The 19,992-nt window shown below is 38.5% G+C and overlaps 1 pseudogene; it reads right to left on the reverse strand.

Annotated features, from left to right (window-relative positions):
* Positions 1-1,644: 1,644 nt before the first annotated feature.
* Positions 1,645-4,883, reverse strand: Znf431l-ps9 (zinc finger protein 431 like, pseudogene 9; annotated as a pseudogene).
* Positions 4,884-19,992: the final 15,109 nt, after the last annotated feature.

Genomic DNA, 19,992 nt, shown 5'->3' on the forward strand with positions numbered 1-19,992 from the left:
TTCATGTAATTTAAAGTAAACTCTGAAATCTAAACAAGTTACCTTATAAATAAAATTCATATGGATTTTGTCCTTGTGAATTTGCAGGTACAAACAAAACAGAGATATCATCGTATCTGAGCAGAGAGTTGACACTTGCTAGAGTTTTCTCAAGAATGAATAATTTCCTGTAACTTAATATAAGTGTGTTGTCTAAAGATAGTACCAAGTCCATCAGATTCACAGATTTCCTCAATTGTGAGTTGTAGATCTTGAAAGACTACTGCGATATGCAATATTTAACAGATTTACTCCCGCATAAAATATCACAAAGTGCAAAATTTTACCACATTGGCTATATTTATAGGGCTTCCTGCAGCATGTATTTTTCTCTTCATTTCAAAAAAATTACCACATTGCTTATTTTCATGAAGTTTCTTACCAGTCTTTATTATTTTATACAAGATAAATGACTCCTGCATAGTCTATACCATGTTACTCACACAGGGCTTCTCTCACTGGTGGGTTACTAGTATATCTACTCTAAGATATACTATGTGGTTAAAGAGAGCTGTGATATTCAAAGGTTTCCCACATTAAATACATTCGTAAGGTCTCTCTGTCTCTCTCTGGGTGTGAATGTGTTCTGTCTCTCTGTCTATCTCTGTCTCTGTCTCTTTATCTCTCCAGCATGTGTTCCTTGCTGTATTAGGAGATAACTGTGCTGGGCATAGTCTTTACCATCATGCTTATATTCAGGTTTCTTTCCAATACAAATATGTTCAGGATGATGAAGACTATGATCACATTCATAGGGTTTCTCTTCAGCATGTTCATTTATACTTTCAACAGTGATGGCATTGTAAAAAGGCTATCTAACAGTCATTACCTTGGTAGTTTCCTCTCCAGAATGTCTTCTTTTATACATTTGTAGATTGTAAAGTTGAGAAAAGGCTTTGTCACATAGATTACACTTGTACTGTTTCTCTCCAGTATGTATGCTTCCATGCCTTTTAAGATGACTTGGATTGTAAAGCTGTTATCACACTGACTACATTTGTAGGGCTTCTCTCCAGTATACATCTTTTTATGTATTTGGAGACTATAGTTTTGGGAAAAGGCTTTGTCACATTGATTACATTTGTAGGGTAACTCTCCTATATGTGTTCTTTCCTGTATTTGGAGATTACTCTGTCATGAAAAGGTTTAATCAGATTGATCACAGTTAAGGTTTTCTCCAGTATGAAGTCTTTTTTTTTTTTTTTTTTTGGTTCTGTAGAATACTATGTCATGAAAAGGCTTCATCACATTGCTTATGTTTGTAGGGTTTCTCTCCAGGATAATTTTTTCCATTACTTTTAAGATAACTGAGATTTGAAAACACTGTATCACTTTGAATATATTTGTAGGGTTTCTCTGCTATATGCGTTATGACTGTGTTGTGAAAAGTCTTTATCACATGGATGACATTCCTATCCTTTCTCTCCAGTATGTGTTGTTTTATGTTGTAGGAGATTTCTGTGCTGTACAAATGTTGACCACATTGATGACAGTCATAGTGTTTCTCTGTAGGATGAAGTCTCTTATGCTTCTGGAGGTTTCTGTGTTATGAAAAGGCTTCACCACATTCATTACATTCGTGAGGTTTCTCTCCAGTATGCATTCTTATATGTATTTGAAGATTTTTTGTTGTTGTTGCTGTGAAAAGTCTTCATCAAATTCATTATATTTGTAAGGTTTCTGTACTGTCTGAATTCTTTTATGCTTCTGAAGCCTACTGTGTAGTAAAAAGGCTTTATCACATTGATTAGATTAGTGGAGTTTCTCTCCACCATGAATTCTTTTATGTTTCTGGAGGTAATCTTGTCGAAAAAAGGCTTTATCACATTCATTGCATTTGTAGGGTTTTTCTCCACTATGAATTATTTTATGGTTGCAGAGGTTACTGGGTCGTGGAAAGGTTTTATCACATTCATTACATTTGTAGGGTTTCTCTCCAGTATGAATTCTTTTGTGTTTCTGGAGGTAAGTGGGTAGCGAAAAGGCTTTATCACATTCATTACATTTGTAGGGTTTCTCTCTAGTATGAATTCTTTTGTGTTTCTGGAGGTAACCAGGGTGTGAAAAGGCTTTATCACATTCATTGCATTTGTGGGGTTTTTCTCCACTATGAATTATTTTATGGTTGCGGAGACTACTGGGTAGTGGAAAGGATTTATCACATTCATTACATTTGTAGGGTTTCTCTTCAGTATGAATACTTTTGTGTTTCTGGAGGTAACCAGGTTGTGAAAAGGCTTTATCACATTCAGTACATTTGTAGGGTTTCTCTGCAGTATGAATTCTTTTATGCTTCCGGAGGATACAGGGTTGTGTAAAGGCTTTATCACATTTGGTACATTTGTAGGGTTTCTCGCCACTATGAATTCTCTTATGCCTGTGGAGGGTACTGTGCCGTGAAAAGGCTTTATCACATTGATTGCATTTATAGGGTTTCTCTCCAGTATGAATTCTCAGATGTTTCTGTAACCGAATGAGTAGTGAAAAGGCTTTATCACATTCTTTACATATATAGGGTTTCTCTCCAGTATGAATTCTTTTGTGTTTCTGGAGATAGCCAGGTTGTGAAAAGGCTTTATCACATTCACTACATTTGTACAGTTTCTCTGCAGTATGAATTCTTTCATGATTCTGGAGGACACCAGGTTGTGCAAAGGCTTTATTACATTGATTACATATGTAGCGCTTCTTTACGCTATGAATATTTTTATGTATCTGGAGGGCATCATGCCGTGAAAAGGATTTATAACATTCATTACATTTGTAGGGCTTCTCTCCAGTGTGATTTTTTTTATGCCTTTTAAGACTACAGAGTTGTGTAAAAACTTTACCACACTGACTACATTCATAAGGTTTCTGTCTAGCTTGTGTTCTTTTATGTATTTGGAGAACTGTGTAAGGAGCAAAGGCTTCAACACACTGAATAACTTCAGAGGGCTTCTTTTCTGAATGAATCCTTTCATTCCTTTGAGGATGACTGTGAGCATGTAAAGCAAAGGGTTTTCCAGAGTGAGTATATTCGGAGGGAATCTCTGCACTCTGACTTCTTTCATGCCTGAGAAGATAATATGCACATGTGAAAGGTTTACCACACTGATGAATACTTTCATCTGGATGATTTAATGTTACTGTTTCTCTAAATATAAAGAGGCATCTGGCCTTAAGATTTTATTACTTTGCTCACATTCAAGCTTTTTCCCTTCACTATGGGTTGGCTTTCATCTTCCAAGATCCCTGAGATGGCAGAGCATATTTTACATGGCTCAGCTTTACATGTCCTTTTTCTATAAAAGCTTTTTACCAAGTCTGAAGAAAAGGAAAATAATTTAGATCTTTAACACACTCAGTGTTTTCCAGTTTTTACTGTATTCTACATACTATATTTGCAAAGTGATGGAGGAGAAATAGAAGCATTTCTACCTTCCTAGTACTCAAGAGAATTTTCTACAGAATGAGGTTGCTTATGTGTTGCCAATGAAGTTAGAAAACCAATTAATTGTAAACTTGTATCATGTTGAAAAAAATCTACTATAACAGCAACCCACTATATATCGTCCCATTGTTATGGGAAAGAGATGAGACAAAAGATTGAATTAGATAGATACAGAGAGAGAGAGAGCCAGACATGTACATTGATTTTTTTCAATATCCCTTTTTTTAATGTTTCTTTTTCTTTCTTTTTTTTGATGTTTCTTTTTCTTTTTCTTTTTTTTTTTTTATTAACTTGAGTATTTCTTATTTACATTTCGAGTGTTATTCCCTTTCCTGGTTTCCGGGCAAACATCCCCCTAATCCCTCCCCCTCCCCTTCGCTATGGGTGTTCCCCTCCCCATCCTCCCCCCATTGCCGCCCTCCCCCCACCAATCTAGTTCACTGGGGGTTCAGTCTTAGCAGGACCCAGGGCTTCCCCTTCCACTGGTGCTCTCACTAGGATATTCATTGCTTCCTATGCGATCAGAGTCCAGGGTCAGTCCATCAACATCCCTTTTAAATATGGTTTTTATTCATTATTATATGTGATATGTCTATGAAAGGAACTAACACATTGCATTTACATAGTTTGACATTTTGCTCCTCATAGACATGTGATATATGCATTAATGTTACTGCACAACATCCTTCTTAACACCAATAATCTCCTCATCTGGCTAAAGGCAATAATATCACTCCTAATATGTGAGTAACACTATCTTTACTATAGACTATTTGCTTATTGGAAGCTTTGGACATGTATCTTTCAAATGTTCACTGTGTAGCTTTTACAAAATTAGCAAAAATGTATTGCCAGTTGGGCAGTGTAGTTCTAATAGGGCTGTGTTTCAAATGCTGATACATACTCAGGCACTGTTTCCAAATCCTGTGTCTTAAAGGATTGGATTGCAAAAACAAATCAGACACAGCACATGGAAGACCATGGTTTTGTTAGAATGTACCAATCATCAATGCACTTAAACCTGTCCTTATTTACACTGCTGCTTTACTCTCAAACTTTCAGCACACATTAAAATTTCTTCAGAGACATATTTGCATGAATTTTCACATAAAATTACCTTCTTTGTCTTCTAGATATTTGACAATATTCCTTAATATTCTGGTCTTCCCAATTGAAGCCTAAAATAAAGTAACAAAAAAAGTATGGATGGAAATAAGGAAAAACATAAGTTACTATCTTCAATCATGCATGCTTCATGCACAAAATTCTGTATCCATCTCAATTGAAATTTCAGAAGTGCATCCAAAGAAAGAAACTCTTTTCTCCAATTTTAAAACAAGAATGGGAAATTCACACTCTGACCTATAGCATTGAGGTTCCTGTAGGTCTCCCGCATAACATCTTTGTAGAGCTTCTTCTGGGAGGGATCCAGCAAAACCCATTCTTCCTGAGTGAAATTCACATGTACGTCCTCAAAAGTCACTGGCTTCTAGAGTTATCCATACATGGCACAAAAGAAAGCATGATAAAGACAACATTAATGTGGCATGCATTCCTCATAAACAATGTGATCATAGAATTACAGGGTCTGTCTGACTTATTTCCTGACTGAAGTTCTACTCTAACTACCAAGTCATCTTACAAGGAAACTTAATGTTGAGGTTCACCCTGTCATCTCTCATTCCATTGAATAGAATGGAGCCTTTCTAGAGAAATGTCAGCTACATGTATAAAGAGGACACAGAGATACAATATCAATAGTAATTATCACACATCAAAAAATTGTATTACAATTAACAATTACTATCTGTAAAAATCAGTTAAAAGCTGGCTTTATTAGTTTATGCCTTTAACACTGCAGTCAGGAGACAGAAGCAGAAGTACCACATTGAGTCGGATGCCAGTGTGGGGTATACAATGAGTTCTAGAACAGCCAAAGATACATAATAAGACCCTGTATTCTCTACCAGAATTAACCAACCAAACCAGAAATATAGAAAGAACTCAGGTTTTACATAAATTCCTAAGAGAATTATACCCACAATCCAGTTCTGTATTCATCTTCAAGAAACCTGAGGTGCACAGTTTCAAACTGTAACATTAACCAGATATTACTGAAAGGGAATATATGTTTAAACAGTTACAATTGGATAGGAGAAAATCTTAGCAATTTGAAATTTGATTAGATGTAAACAACACAGTGCAGGAGACATGGCTCAGCAGTGAAGTATAGACCAGGGTTTTATGCTTTGCCTGGGAATCTACATGTAAATTATGAAGGTCCTTGTTTCTAATAGGATTTTTATTGATTAGTAATATTGACAGCAGCCAATGAAAACAGTGAAATAGGTGAGAATTCCAGGTTCCCAAAGGTGACGAAAGAGAAGCAAGAGAAAGGAAAGAGAAATTTGCCATGCTTTGGAGGGAGAGCTGCCAATCCTCTGAGATGTTCTGAGGACTCATGATTGGCCACTCTGCAGGTGGGAGATTAGAATTGCAATTAAGTTGAGAGTAGTTTTATGGTGTTGAGCAAGGAAAAGGTAACTGGGCAACTAAGCTAAGGGCAGATATAGAGTGCTGAGTAAAGGGTAATGGGAAGGAAAGACTATCTGTGGGGGACTTGGAAAAGCACAGCCAGTGACACATATGTCAGGGTAAACATATTAATGTGTGTGTGTGTGTGTGTGTGTGTGTGTGTGTGTGTGTGTGTGTGTTCTATTTTGTGACATTGGTCCCCAGATACAAGGGAACCAGGGCAGGGAGAGGAAGTATGCCTGTCAGGAACTTAAGGCAGGGTAGTTAAAAGGCTACATGCTACAGGAAGAGCTCTTGCTGGTCCTACAAATAAGTGAGCTCAGTTGCCTGTATTTACAGCAGGATCACAGCTATCCATTATTCTACTTTCAGGAAGTGTCAGGCCATCCTCTGGCTACTGTGAGGCCTGGACAGACATGTGGTGTATATTTGTGCATATAGGCAAAATACTCATAGTCTTTCTAACATAAAGTCACAACAAACACAATAGGTAGAAAGAAGGCCAGTGCCTGCCCTGCAATGACTAAGAAGACTCAGCAGTGTTAACATCATGAGTACATGGTACCCTAGGAAATAGAATGAGAATGTCTAAGAAATTTCAAAACTAAAATATGGGGTAAGCTCATCACAAAAGGATCTGCTTAACATATAAAGATACATACATTCCAAGTCCATCTCTACAAAAAAAAAAAAAAGGCCAGGCTTGTAGGTCCACATCTGATCCTACCACTTGAAGCCAGAATCAAATTGATCTCTACATTCAGTACCTGACTGGCATACAGGCCTACTTTGAGGAGAGGCAGGCCCAGAAAGATAAATAATGTCTTTAAAAACAAAAAATAAAATTCAAAAAATATGAAAACATTAAATAAGCAAAACAGTGTAACAATGAATAGCTAGTTATTGTTCCTCCTGTATATTATGCAATTTAAGGACAGAGTCTATTAAAAGGAATTCATGACAGGAAGGATGGACATGAGAAGGAAGCTAAAGAATGAATTTCAAGCAAAACAAAATAACAGAAATAGCAGATATGGATGATATAACTTAGTTGCTATCATTGAAAAAAGGAAACACAAGAACCAACCTGTAAATATAGCATGGTCATAGAAATAAGAAAATAAGAAATGCAACATTATACTCAGGACAAAAAAGACAAAGTCACTGGCCAGCATGCATCCTGTTCATTCTGGTTCTCTAACTTGAGAGTAATAGGAGATGGATTGGGAGTGAAGGCTATGACAATAAATTGAAGAGAATAAGCATTCTGATATTTCAAATTTGGAAGAAATAGTGTTGATTACTCTATTATCTCATTCTTTTACGTTGAGAAAAAGGATATTTATTAGGATCACTTAGAATCTATGTTGTTTCTTATGATTAATGATTAGATACTATATGTGTACCACATTTATGAAGTAGAAACTTTAAAATATAAAAATAACATATGAAGAAGAACAGTATATGATTTCTATTATACATATAAACTTTCTTATTTTTCTTTAATTGCATTATAAGATATTAGCACTTTTGAAAACACGTCTGTCCCTATTTTCTGTTGTATGTTTATATGTAAAGGGAGAGAATGTTTTCCATGTGTGAGAGAGTGAAACACCAGGGGAGAGAGAGTGTCAGATCCCCTGGATCTGAAATAGTAGGTAGTTAAAATGGGTGTTGTTATGTAACCACAGGTAACCCCAAGCAAATGCTTCCTGAGTGACCAAATAACAAGGATATGGGCTAGAGATGGCTCAGTGGATAAAAGCACTGACTATTCTTCCAGAATTCCTGAGATCATACCCCAGTGAGTACATGATGGCTTACAACTATCTGTAATGTGTTCTAATTCCATCCTGTGGTATGATGGAGCTACAGTGTACTTATATATAATAAATAAATAAATAAATAAATAAATAAATAAATCTATCTTTAAAAAATGATACCTGGTCTACTATGTTCATGGTCGCCTTAATTATAATAAGCAGAGCTGGAAAGAACCCAGAAGTCCTTTAAAAGAGGAATGCATATAGAAAATATGGTACAATTATACAAAGGAGTACTACTCAGCTATGAAAAACTACTTCATGAAATTCTTAGGCAAATGGATGGAACTAGAAAATATCATCCTAAGTTAGGTAACCCAGTCACAAAAGAACACACATGCTATACAGTCAATGATAAGTGGATATTACCCCAAAAGCCTGGAATACCTAAGAAAAAAGTCACAGATCACATGAAGCTCAAGAATAAGGAAGACCAAAATGTGGATGCTTCAGCCCTTCTTAGAAGGGAGAACAAAATACTCACAAGAGGAAATAGAGGGACAAAGAGTGGAGCAGGGACTGAAGAAAAGTTCATACTGAGACTCCCCCAACTAGGGATCCATCCCACATACAGCCACCAAACCCAGTCACTATTGCTGATGCCAAGAAGTGCTTGCTGACAGGAGCTATAAATGGGTGTCTCCTGAGCTGCTCTGCCACAGCCCTACTGATACAGATAAGGATGGTCTCAGCTAACCATTGGACTGAAAAAGGGGATCACAAAGGAAGAGTTAGAGAAAAGACTAAAGGAGCTGAAGGGGTTTGCATCCCCATAGGAAGAACAACAATATCAACCAAGCAGACCCCACCAGAGATCCAGGGACGCATTCCCCAACGAATGAGTACACACGGAGGGACCCATGACCCTAGCCACATATGAAGCAGAGGATGGCATTGTTCAGCATTAAGGTGGAAAAGCCCTTAGTCTTGTGAAGACTTGCTTCCCCAAAGTAGGGTAATGCCAGGGTGTTAAGTAGGAGTGGGTGGGTAGGAGTAGGTGCATCATCATAGAAGCAGGGGGAAGGGTTATGGGAGAGGAGGGGAAAGGGGATATTATTTGAAATGTAAATATATAAAATATTCAAGAAAAATAAAATTAAAAAACTTTGAGAAATACAAAGTAGCAGATTAAGAAAAACAGTGTATGATTTCTATTATACTCATAAACTTACTTGTTTTGCTTTAATTGTATTATAAAATATGAGCACTTTTGAAAACATATCAGTCTCTATTTTCATGTGTTTTTATATGTAAGAAAGTTTTCCATGTGTGTTTGAATGACAGACCAGAGAAGAGGGTGTCAGATTCCATGGATCTGAAGTACAGTTAGTCACCAAGGATTTTGGTATTTAAAATCACCCTGAGAAACATGTACACTCAGTGACCTGCATAGCTCACACAGTACTTTTCATCCAATGAAGGAAAGGTTTCACAGAGTAACAAAACAAAAATTTAAATTACTAAAGAACTGAATAAATTAATCCTGGGAACGTGATCTCAGTACTTAGGATCAGGTAAGTTATAGGATCAGGTTAGAGGCCTGGGAACTATTCACAGGAAGTGTTATCTGAGATTCAATAACCATGGTTACCCCTACTGCTGTATCTTCTACTGCCCTTGTCCATATGTAGTTTGTGCAGAGAAAAAGATAAGAATAAAAGGCTCAAATGTATTCAGTCTTCATCAAACTCCGTTAGGAAAGTAATCAAGTGAAAATTAGAATTTCAACAATATTAAAGATGATTGTATTTGTTTAGAAGGATATAGACAAAAAACTCCCAGGAAATATAACTCAAAGTGACCCCTAAGTTGACAAATTTCTGCCCCTCCACCTACTTCTGATCTGTCTTCCAAAGGAACCTCATTTTCTAGGGCTCTGTCTCAAAATGGAAGGGATCAGAAAGGTTGGCTGTGGCTTTATAACTCCTCACGAGCCCTAGTGGTCTTAGTCAAACCCAGACCCTCTAATGACCACAGAAAAATAAGGTTGAAGAATAACTTAATGTATGCTTCCTTTCATATGACTTATGGAATGAGATGTACAATGTGTCTTATCCATAACACAACACCATGCATACATCAAGCACCTCTATATCAAAGACTCACCTTTGAACCATGGAATTGAATTTGCCTGAATCATGCCATTGGGACTGGTAGTAGTAGAACGTTAAAAGAATTCTAATCGAGTAAGGCTGACAAAGGATAAGCACCACCTGTCAACCAGTTCCTAAACTATTTGAAAAATGTATCCAATGAGACTGAAGTATAGAATAGAATATTTAGAACTTCTACAAAGCAGACCTCGAATTTCCCTACATGTCCTTGCATTGCACACCAAAGTCCTCTGTGTGAACAATGGATAGTGATAGTATCAGTACTACCGCATCCAAGAGCTTGGGCTGCAGAGCCTCCCCTCCAAGAGGAATCCACATTCAGGGAAGAAAGAAAGTCAAGTGTCTCTACCCAGATCAACACATATACCAAATGTATAGCAAGGCTCACAGTCAATGCTAGTGCCAGGAGCTTGGACTCCGATAGCTCCACCTATGTACTCTTCCAGGTATGGGGCCAGTGGTCCTCACCCTCATCATGGTAGGACTGAGATCTCCCATAGAATTACTAATGACTGGGTCTGAAGAAAATCTTGGTAGAAACTGCAGGCTCTTTTACTGGTGATTCCGAATGCTAGTTCTGCTCAGTGCCCCTCATTAGCTTAAAAGACACAGCTAGACCTCAGGACTGTAGCAGGTCCCCTAGTGGAGAATTAGTGATCATGCAATTCAGAGGGGGACAAGCCTACAGGCCTTACCAGATCAATCTTTCCACCTTAAGGTCTGACCTTAAGGTAAATTCGTATTTTTGAAGAAACCTTCAGTTTGCTAGAGCACCTGTGCATCTTCCACAAATCAAGGAGCACTGTATACACATTTCATTACAAACTGAATATCCCATGCAGCCATGTCTACCTCATAGCTGGGAAGTCCTGTCCCCAAACTTCAGTCAAATTCACTGAGTGAAACAATTTAAGTGCCTGCACCTGAGAAACATGAAAGAGAGAAGAGGTAAATAGAGGTGAATGAAAAGGCAATACAAAGAAAAATCATGATCTCCCAAGCATGGTGCGGTAGAAAGTTTATTGCACCTAAAAAGCAGAACACAGCCAGAAACAGGAACATCTGAGGCCAGAGTAGACATGGTCCTGAGCATGTGGGGAGAGGTAATAGAGATCAGAACCACACCAATAGGACAGAGGGGTAAATGACAGCAGGAAAAGACCAGGAAAGCACATGTTCATGTTGCATGAGGAAGGCAGCTGGGAGAAAGGTACCACACTCCACCTCCCAAAGTAAAAGTCGGGGTGCCAGCAACACCCTGTAAGAAGAAGGCACTGAAGGATGCTGGCTCGTTAAGTCAGCACATCAAGCACTTGTCCCAGGGATGGAGACTGAAAAGTAGGAAGGAAGGAAAGAAGGAAGAAAGGAAGGAAGGAAGGGAGGAAGGAAGGAAGGAAGGAGAAGGTTGAAATGGTTTAAGTATAAACACAGAAATTATTTTAAACATACTTTGTTGTTCAAATGTCTACCAGTCTAAGCGCGTTAACTAGAGTCCAGCAAGTATTACTCACCAATTACTCACTGTGCATTTTCAGACAGAAAAAATAACATCCTATTAGTTATATTCACACAAGTTTGAAAGCTATTCTGTATTGATGGCACTATGGTTACTGCAGTGATTTGTCTTCTAGAAATAAGTTCAGTTCCTTATTCAGTTTGTAGACTTCCCAGTTATGTCAACTCAGAAAAATGTTCAGTTTTGAAGTGTATTCACCATCTAAAATGATTACCTGACTACTAATTTGCATTGTCAAATACTGTCACACAGGAAAGGCCTCAGTTTCTTCCTGCCCCTCCATTATGTTGTGACTATACCAGCTTCAAAGATTGACAGTGAAGTCATCTCTTGCACTGGCTTCTCATTATTTGTTTAGTATGCCCAAAAGGACATAGATCTCAGAAAACACTCACGCACTGGTCTTTTATGCTTCCCACTCAGAAGTCAGGACACAGCCTGGAAGGTGTTGTAGGGCTCTCTCCCAGGAACTGGGTGGTAGAGGCAAGATTGTGTTTGATGTTATAATCAATTCCATACAATAAGACAAAACTGAGCTACAGAAGATACTGCTATGAACAGAGACAAAGAAAGCACTTGGAAGAAAGAATTGAAATTCTTAGTGATCGGGAAACTTTGGAGAATTGAAACAAATAAGGCATTAAGCAGTAATTCTTTAAAAAATGAAAAATAAGGTGGGGAAGAGAGCAGACCACCCAGGCGTGCAGACATTCCGAGGCCACAGGACAGACTGCCACCTCTGCACACCTCGGCCCAGATCCCTGGTCCAAGGGAAAACTTCACAGTGCCTCTGGACAGAGGGATACAGGAACAGACAGCCACCAGTACCCATGGTTCTGGTCTGTGCCCATGACCGAACTGATATGGCCAAACAACTCCCTGTACCCAAATCCCGTGGGGGAGAGAGCTGGAACCTCAGAAGTGTGGATACTCATGAGAAGTCAGAGGAGAATACCTTCTGCCCACAGTCCAGACCCAAGAGGGAATCGCATTGTAACAACTGTGACCGAGGGGTGCAAAGACCTACATGAGCAATCAAGGGCAGGACCCTTTGATTCCTGCCCGTGCCTAGAGATGGAAGACAGTCTCCAGGAGCATGGCCACAGCTGAGAACAGAGGATCTGTTCTCAGGAAAGGCTGAAAGAAAACAGTAAAACAGTTCTACAGGAGTGCCTACAGGACACAGTGGCCTACAGCAGGGCCAAGTCACTCTCAGAAACAGCAAGAAAAGCAAATACCAGAGACAAATCAATGACTAGAGGCAAGCGAAGGAACCTAGTCAACAAAAAGCAAGACTATCTGGCATCATCAGAGCCCAGTGCCCCCACCAAAGTAAATGCTGGATATCCAAACACACCAGAAAAGCAAGATTTAGATTTGAAATCACATGTTTTGATTATGATGGAGGACTTCAAGAAAGACATAAGAACTCCCTTAGAGAAATGCAGGAAAGCACAAGTAAACAAGTAGGAGCTTTTAGAGAGGAAACACAAAAATCACTGAAAGAATTACAGGAAAACACAAACAGGTGAAGGAATTAAAATTGGAAATAGAAGCAGTGAAGAAAGAACACAGGGGAAATGACCCTGGATATAGAAAACAAAAGGAAGAGACAAGGAGCCATAGATACAAGCATCACCAACAGAATACAAGAGACAGAGGAGAGAATCTCAGGAGGAGAAGATTCTATAGAAATCATTGACACAACTGTCAAAGATAATGTAAAACGGAAAAAGCTACTGGTCCAAAACATACAGGAAATCCAGGACTCAATGAGAAGATCAAACCTAAGGATAATAGGTATAGAAGAGAGTGAAGACTCCCAGTTCAAAGGACCAGTAAATATTTTCAACAAAATCATAGAAGAAAACTCCCTTAACCTAAAGAAAGAGATGCCCATAAAAGAAGCCTACAGAACTCCAAATAGATTGGACCAGAAGAGAAACTCCTCCTGCCATATAATAGTTAAAACACCAAATGCATAAAACAAAGAAAGAATGTTAAAAGCAGTAAGGAAAAAAGGTCAAGTGATATTTTTAAATAGGCAGACCTATAAGAATTACATCAGACTTCTCACTGGAGACTAAGAAAGTCAGAAGATCCTGGAGAGATGTCATACAGACCCTAAAAAAACACAAATGCCAGCCCAGGTTACTGTATCCACCAAAATTTTCAATTAACATAGATGGAGAAACCGAGATATTCCATGACAAAACCAAATTTACGCAATATCTTTCTACAAATCCAGCCCTACGAAGGATAATAGATGGAAAACTCCAACACAAGGAGAGAAACTACACTGTACAGAAAGCAAGAATATAATTTCCTTGCAATGAAACCAAAAGAGAGACAAACATAATTCCACCTTTAACAATGAAAATAACAGGAAGTGACAATCACTATTCCTTAATATCTCTCAACATCCATGAACTCAATTCCCCAATAAAAAGACATAGACTAAGAGACTGGATACGTAAAGAGGACCCCGTATTTTGCTGCAAGCAGGAAACACACCTCAGAGACAAAGACAGAAAATACCTCAGAGTAAATGGCTGGAAAACAATTTTGCAAGCAAATGGTCTGAAGAAACAAGCTGAAGTTGCCATTCGAACATCAAATAAAATTGACTTTCAACCAAGAGTCATTAAAAAAAATAAGGAAGGACACTTCATATTCATCAAAGGAAACATCCACCAAGATGAACACTCAATCCTAAATATCTATGCTCCAAATGCAAGGGCACCTACATTCATAAAAGAAACCTTACTAAAGGTCAAAGCACACATTGCACCTCACACGATAATACTAGGAGATTAGGAGATTTCTTTTTTTTTTTTTTTTTTTCCGGAGCTGGGGACTGAACCCAGGGCCTTGCGCTTCCTAGGCAAGCGCTCTACCACTGAGCTAAATCCCCAACCCCATACTAGGAGATTTCAACACCCCACTCTCACCACTGGACAGATCATGGAAACAGAAATTAAACAGAGACTTAGAGAAACTAACAGAAGTTATGAACATATTTGGATGTAACATATTTATAGAACATTCCATCCTAAAAACAAAAGGATATAACTTCTTCTCAGCACGTCATGGAACCTTCTCCAAAATTAACCATATAATCGGTCACAAAACAGGCCTCGACAGATACAGGAAGATAGAAATAATCCCATGAGTCCTTTCAGATCACCACGTACTAAGACTGTTCTTCAATAACAACAATAATGACAGAAAGCCCACATATACATGGAAGTTGAACAATGCTCTACTCAATGACAACGTGGTCAAGGAAGAAATAAAGAAAGAAATTAAAGACTTCTTAGAATTTAATGAAAATGAAGAAAAAACATTACCAAACTTATGGGACACAATGAAAGCGGTATTAAGAGGAAAACTCATAGCTCTGCGTGCCTGCAAATAGAAACAGGAGAGAGCATATGCCAGCAGCTTGACAGCACACCTTAAAGCTCTAGAACAAAAAGAAATAAATAAATCCAAAAAGAGTAGAAGTCAGGAAATAATCAAACTCAGAGCTGAAATCAACCAAGTAGGAAAGAAAAGGACTATACAAAGAATCAGCAAAAGCAGGAGCCGGTTCTTTGAGAAAATTAACGAGATAGATACACCCTTAGCCAGACTAACCAGAGGGCACAGAGAGTGTATCCAAATTAAGAAAGAAAAGAAAAGGGAGAGATAACAACAGAATCAGAAGAAATTAAAAAAAAATCATCAGATCCTACTACAAAAGCCTATATTTAACAAAACTGGAAAATCTGGGGGAAATGGACAATTTTCTAGACAAGTACCAGATACCAAAGTTAAATCAGCATCAGCTAAACCATCTAAACAATCCTATCCCTCCTAAAGAAACAGCAGCAGTTATTAAAAGTCTCCCAACCAAAAAGAGCCCAGGTCCAGATGGATTCCGTGCAGAATTCTATCAGACATTCATAGAAGACCTCATACCAATACTGTCCAAACTATTCCACAAAATTGAAAGAGATGGAGCACTACCAAATTCCTTCTATGAAGCTACAGTTACTTTTATACCAAAACCACACCAAGACCCAAGAAAGAAAGAGAACATCACACCAATTTCCCTTATGAATATCGATGCAAAAATACTCAATACAATTCTTACAAACCAAATCCAAGAACATATCAGATCAATCATCCATCATGATCAAGGAGGCTTCATCCCAGGCATACAGGGATGGTTTAATATATGAAAATACATCAATGCAACCCACTATTTAAACAAACTCAAAGATAAGAACGACATGATCATTTCATTAGATGCTGAGAAAGCCTTTGACAAAATTCAACACCCCTTCATTAGAAAAGTCCTGGAAAGAAAAGGAATTCAAGGCCCATATCTAAACATAGTAAAAGCCATATACAGCAAACCAGTAGCTAACATCAAACTAAATGGAGAGAAACTTGAAGCAATCCCACTAAAATCAGGGACTAGACAAGGCTGCCCACTCTCTCCCTACTTATTCAATATAGTACTCGAAGTCCTTGCCAGAGCAATCAGACAGTGAAAGGAGGTCAAAGGGATACAAATTGTAAGGGAAGAAATCAAAATATCACTATTTGCAGATGATGCGATAGTGTACTTAACTGAATCCAAAAGTTCCACTAGAGAACTACTTAACCTGATAAACAACTTCAGCAAAGGGTCGGGGTATAAAATTAACTCAAACAAATGAGTAGCCTTCCTCTACTCAAAGGAAAAACAGGCTGAGAAAGAAATTAAGGAAATGACACCCTTTACAATAGTCCCAAATAACATAAAATATATTGGTGTGACTTTAACCAAGCAAGTGAAAGATCTGTATGGCAAGAACTTCAAGTCTCTGAAGAAAGAAATTGAAGAAGACCTAAGAAGATGGAAAGATCTTCCATGCTCATGAATTGGCAGGATTAATATAGTAAAGATGGCCATTTTGCCAAAAGCAATCTACAGATTCAATGCAATCCCCATCAAAATTCCTACTCAATTCTTTATATAGATAGAAAGAGCAATTTCCAAATTCATTTGGAATAACAAAAAACCCAGGATAGAGAAAACTATACTCAACAATAAAAGAACTTCTGGGGGAATCACCTTCCTTGACTTCATGCAGTATTATAGAGCAATAGTCATAAAAAATGTATGGTATTGGTACAGAGACAGGCAGGTAGATCAGTGGGACAGATTGAAGACCCAGAAATGAACCCACACACCTATAGCTACTTGATCTTTGACAAAGGAGCTAAAACCAAACAATGGAAGAAAGATAGCATTTTCAATAAATGGTGCTGGTTCAACTGGAGGTCAACATGTAGAAGAATTCTTCTCACTATGTACAAAGCTTAAGTCCAAGTCGGTCAAGGACCTCCACATCAAACCAGATACACTTGAACTAATAGAAGAAAAAGTGGGGAAGAGTCTCAACACTTGGGCACTGGGGAAAATTTCCTGAACAAAACACCAATGGCTTATGCTGTAAGATCAAGAATCGACAAATGGGACCTCATGAAAGTGCAAAGCTTTTGTAAAGCAAAAAACACTGTCATTAGGACAAAACATCAACCAAGAGATTGGCGAAAGATCTTTACCAATCCTACATCTGATAGAGGGCTAATATCCAAAATACACTAAGAACTCAAGAAGTTAGACTACAGGGAGACAAATAACCCTATTTAAAAATGGGGTTCAGACCGAAACAAAGAATTCACAGCTAAGGAATGCTGAATGGCTGAGAAACACCTAAAGAAATGTTCAACATCTTTAGTCATAAGGGAAATGCAAATCAAAACAACCATAAGATTCCACCTAACACCAGTCAGAATGGCTAAGATCAAAAACTCCAGTGACAGCAGATTCTGGCGAAGATGTGGAGAAAGAGGAATACTTCTCCATTGTTGGTGGGATTGCAAACTGGTACAACCACTCTGGATATCAGTCTGGGGGTTCCTCAGAATATTGGACATTATAGTACCTGAGGAACCAGCTATACCTCTCTTTGGCATATACCCAAAAGATGCTCCAACTTATAACAAAGACACATGCTCCTCTATGTTCATAGCAGCCTTATTTATAATAGCCAGAAGCTGGAATGAATCTAGATGCCCTTCAACAGAGGAATGGATTCAAAAAATGTGATACATCTAAACGATGAAGTACTACTCAGCTATCAAAAACAACGCCTTCATGAAATTCATAGGCAAATGAAATGAACTAGAAAATATTATCCTGAGTGAGGTTACTCAATCACAGAAAAACACAATTGGTATGTACTCATTGGTAAGTGGATATTAGCCAAAAAGCTCAAATTATCCAAGATGCAATCTACAGACCACAGTAAGCTCAAGAAGAAGAATGACCAAAATGCAGATATTCCCATTCCTTCTTAAAATTGGAACATATTGATAGGAGGGGATATGGAAGCCAAGATTAGAGCAGTGACTCAAGGAATGGCCATTCAGACTCTGACACACATGTGGCCCATATATATGCAGCCACCAAAACTAGGTAAGATTGATGAAGCTAGAAAATGCATGCAGAAGGGATTGGCTATAGATCTCTCCTGAGAGACACATCCAGAGCATGTCCAATACAGAGGTCAATGCTAGCAGCAAACCACCAAACTGAGAATAGGGCCCCCTTGGGGGAATTAGAGGAAGTATTGAAAGAGTTGAAGGAGCTTGCAACCCCATAAAAACAACAATGCCAACCAACCAGAACTTTCAGGAACTAAACAAATACTGGACTGACCCAGGGCTCCAACTACATATGTAGCAGAGAATAGCCTTGGTGGGGCACCAGTGGAAGAGAAAGCACTTGGTCTTGCCAAGGTTGGACCTCAGTGCAGGAGAATATGGGGGAGGGCTATAAGGGGGATGTATAAGGGGAACACCTGCATGGGTAGGGGGAGGGAAGGGAATGGGGGATTATGGACAGGACACCAGGAAGGGAAATAACCTTCGAAAGGTAAGTAAAGAAATATGTAATAAAAAATTAAAGAAAAATGAAAAATAAAAAGTCATGCCAAGAATGGTCTTTAGAGGAAAATAAATGTCATTGAAAAAATGCAAAGGTAAATTAACTTTGAAAAAGAAGAGGCCATTCCCTGGCAGAGGCTGTGGCATTACTAAATTACTTTTGATCTTTCCCCTATGTAGACTGTTAGGGGTTGAGTCCCATAACCTGACACACACAGCTGCAGCCAATGAGTGGTCTGTGTCTCAAACATCGAACTGACTGAACTATGTCAATGAGGACAGCACATATCCACATAGGACAGTACCCTAACTGGAAATTCAACATTCATTGCATCAACCTAATCGCTCCAAATTGTACACCCACCAATCTTGTGTGTTTTACATTAAAACGTATGAATTAACACTTGGTAGGAAATTACAAAATCACCAAGCCTTTGTCAATCAGGTCTTTCTTTAAAATGGCAAGGCCTGCAGCTGAGTACTTTAGACATTAATGAGTCTGTGACCTAGCTATTACCTATCCTGTTTCACTCTCCAGTGTACACAGGACACTGTTTCTACTGTTGTGGTCTGAGAGCAGAAGCCATGCTCACATGCAAATCCTCTCCCTGTTACTGCAATGCAGTTCATTCCATGACTCAAATAGGTAATTTTAAAACTCTCTTGTGGTCCTACACTTAAATTGAAGGATTTAGAAACTTTAATCAAGAAGAAAGCATGGTCATTACTCTAGGGAGCAACACGTTGGGATCAGTGTCAGTGCCCCCTGAGGCAACACAGTCTGTGTCAGAAACGTTTTTCTAAAGGGCTGAAAATACAGCTGTCTAGAATTAATGTCTTTCCAGGGTACAAATCAGCAAAGACACAATTAAAATATTAACGAAGATAAAGAAATCTCTGTAACAAGGACACTCACCTAATTCTCCCTGATGCTGAAAGAAGAGCCAGGGTAGTAGAGATTTGCAGTCCACTTATGCCACTATCCTATGTCTCTTTGGGTGTTACATCCTTGGTTATTAAGGATGGCATGGAGACAACTTGGTTTAGCCACTTGGTGGTTGGGAGATTTACATAGAACACACATTATATCAATTATTTAGCTACACCAAAACCCTGAAAGAGCAGGCTATTCTTCAGAGACACAGTCCTAAGTGGAAGACCACACAGGATGCAAAAGTTAAAGAAAAAAAAAAGGAGGTAGAAAGTATAAAACCTCGGGTGGGGTAGTGAGGGGCTAAGGCGGATGCTAAGGGAAGTTTCTCAAGAACAGCAGCTGTAGACTACCTACAGGGAAAAATGGAAAAAATGCAACACTCCCAGGAAATCAGCAGAAACTACCATACAATGGACAAAAGAAAGAGGGCTCTATCAAACAATTCTGCACACTGAGAACAGAGTAATTTCATCAAAATTACTGACCATGACTACAGCGGTTTGGAACTGATTACATCAGCCCCACGTGGTAGGAATTATTGGAATCTCAGGATCAGAGACATCCCCTCGCCAAAGGACCTGGCCCCAGACCATTACCAGCTCTCCCAAGCA

The sequence above is a fragment of the Rattus norvegicus genome, chromosome 17, assembly GCF_036323735.1.
Source record: "Rattus norvegicus strain BN/NHsdMcwi chromosome 17, GRCr8, whole genome shotgun sequence".
NCBI classification, from domain to species: domain Eukaryota; kingdom Metazoa; phylum Chordata; class Mammalia; order Rodentia; family Muridae; genus Rattus; species Rattus norvegicus.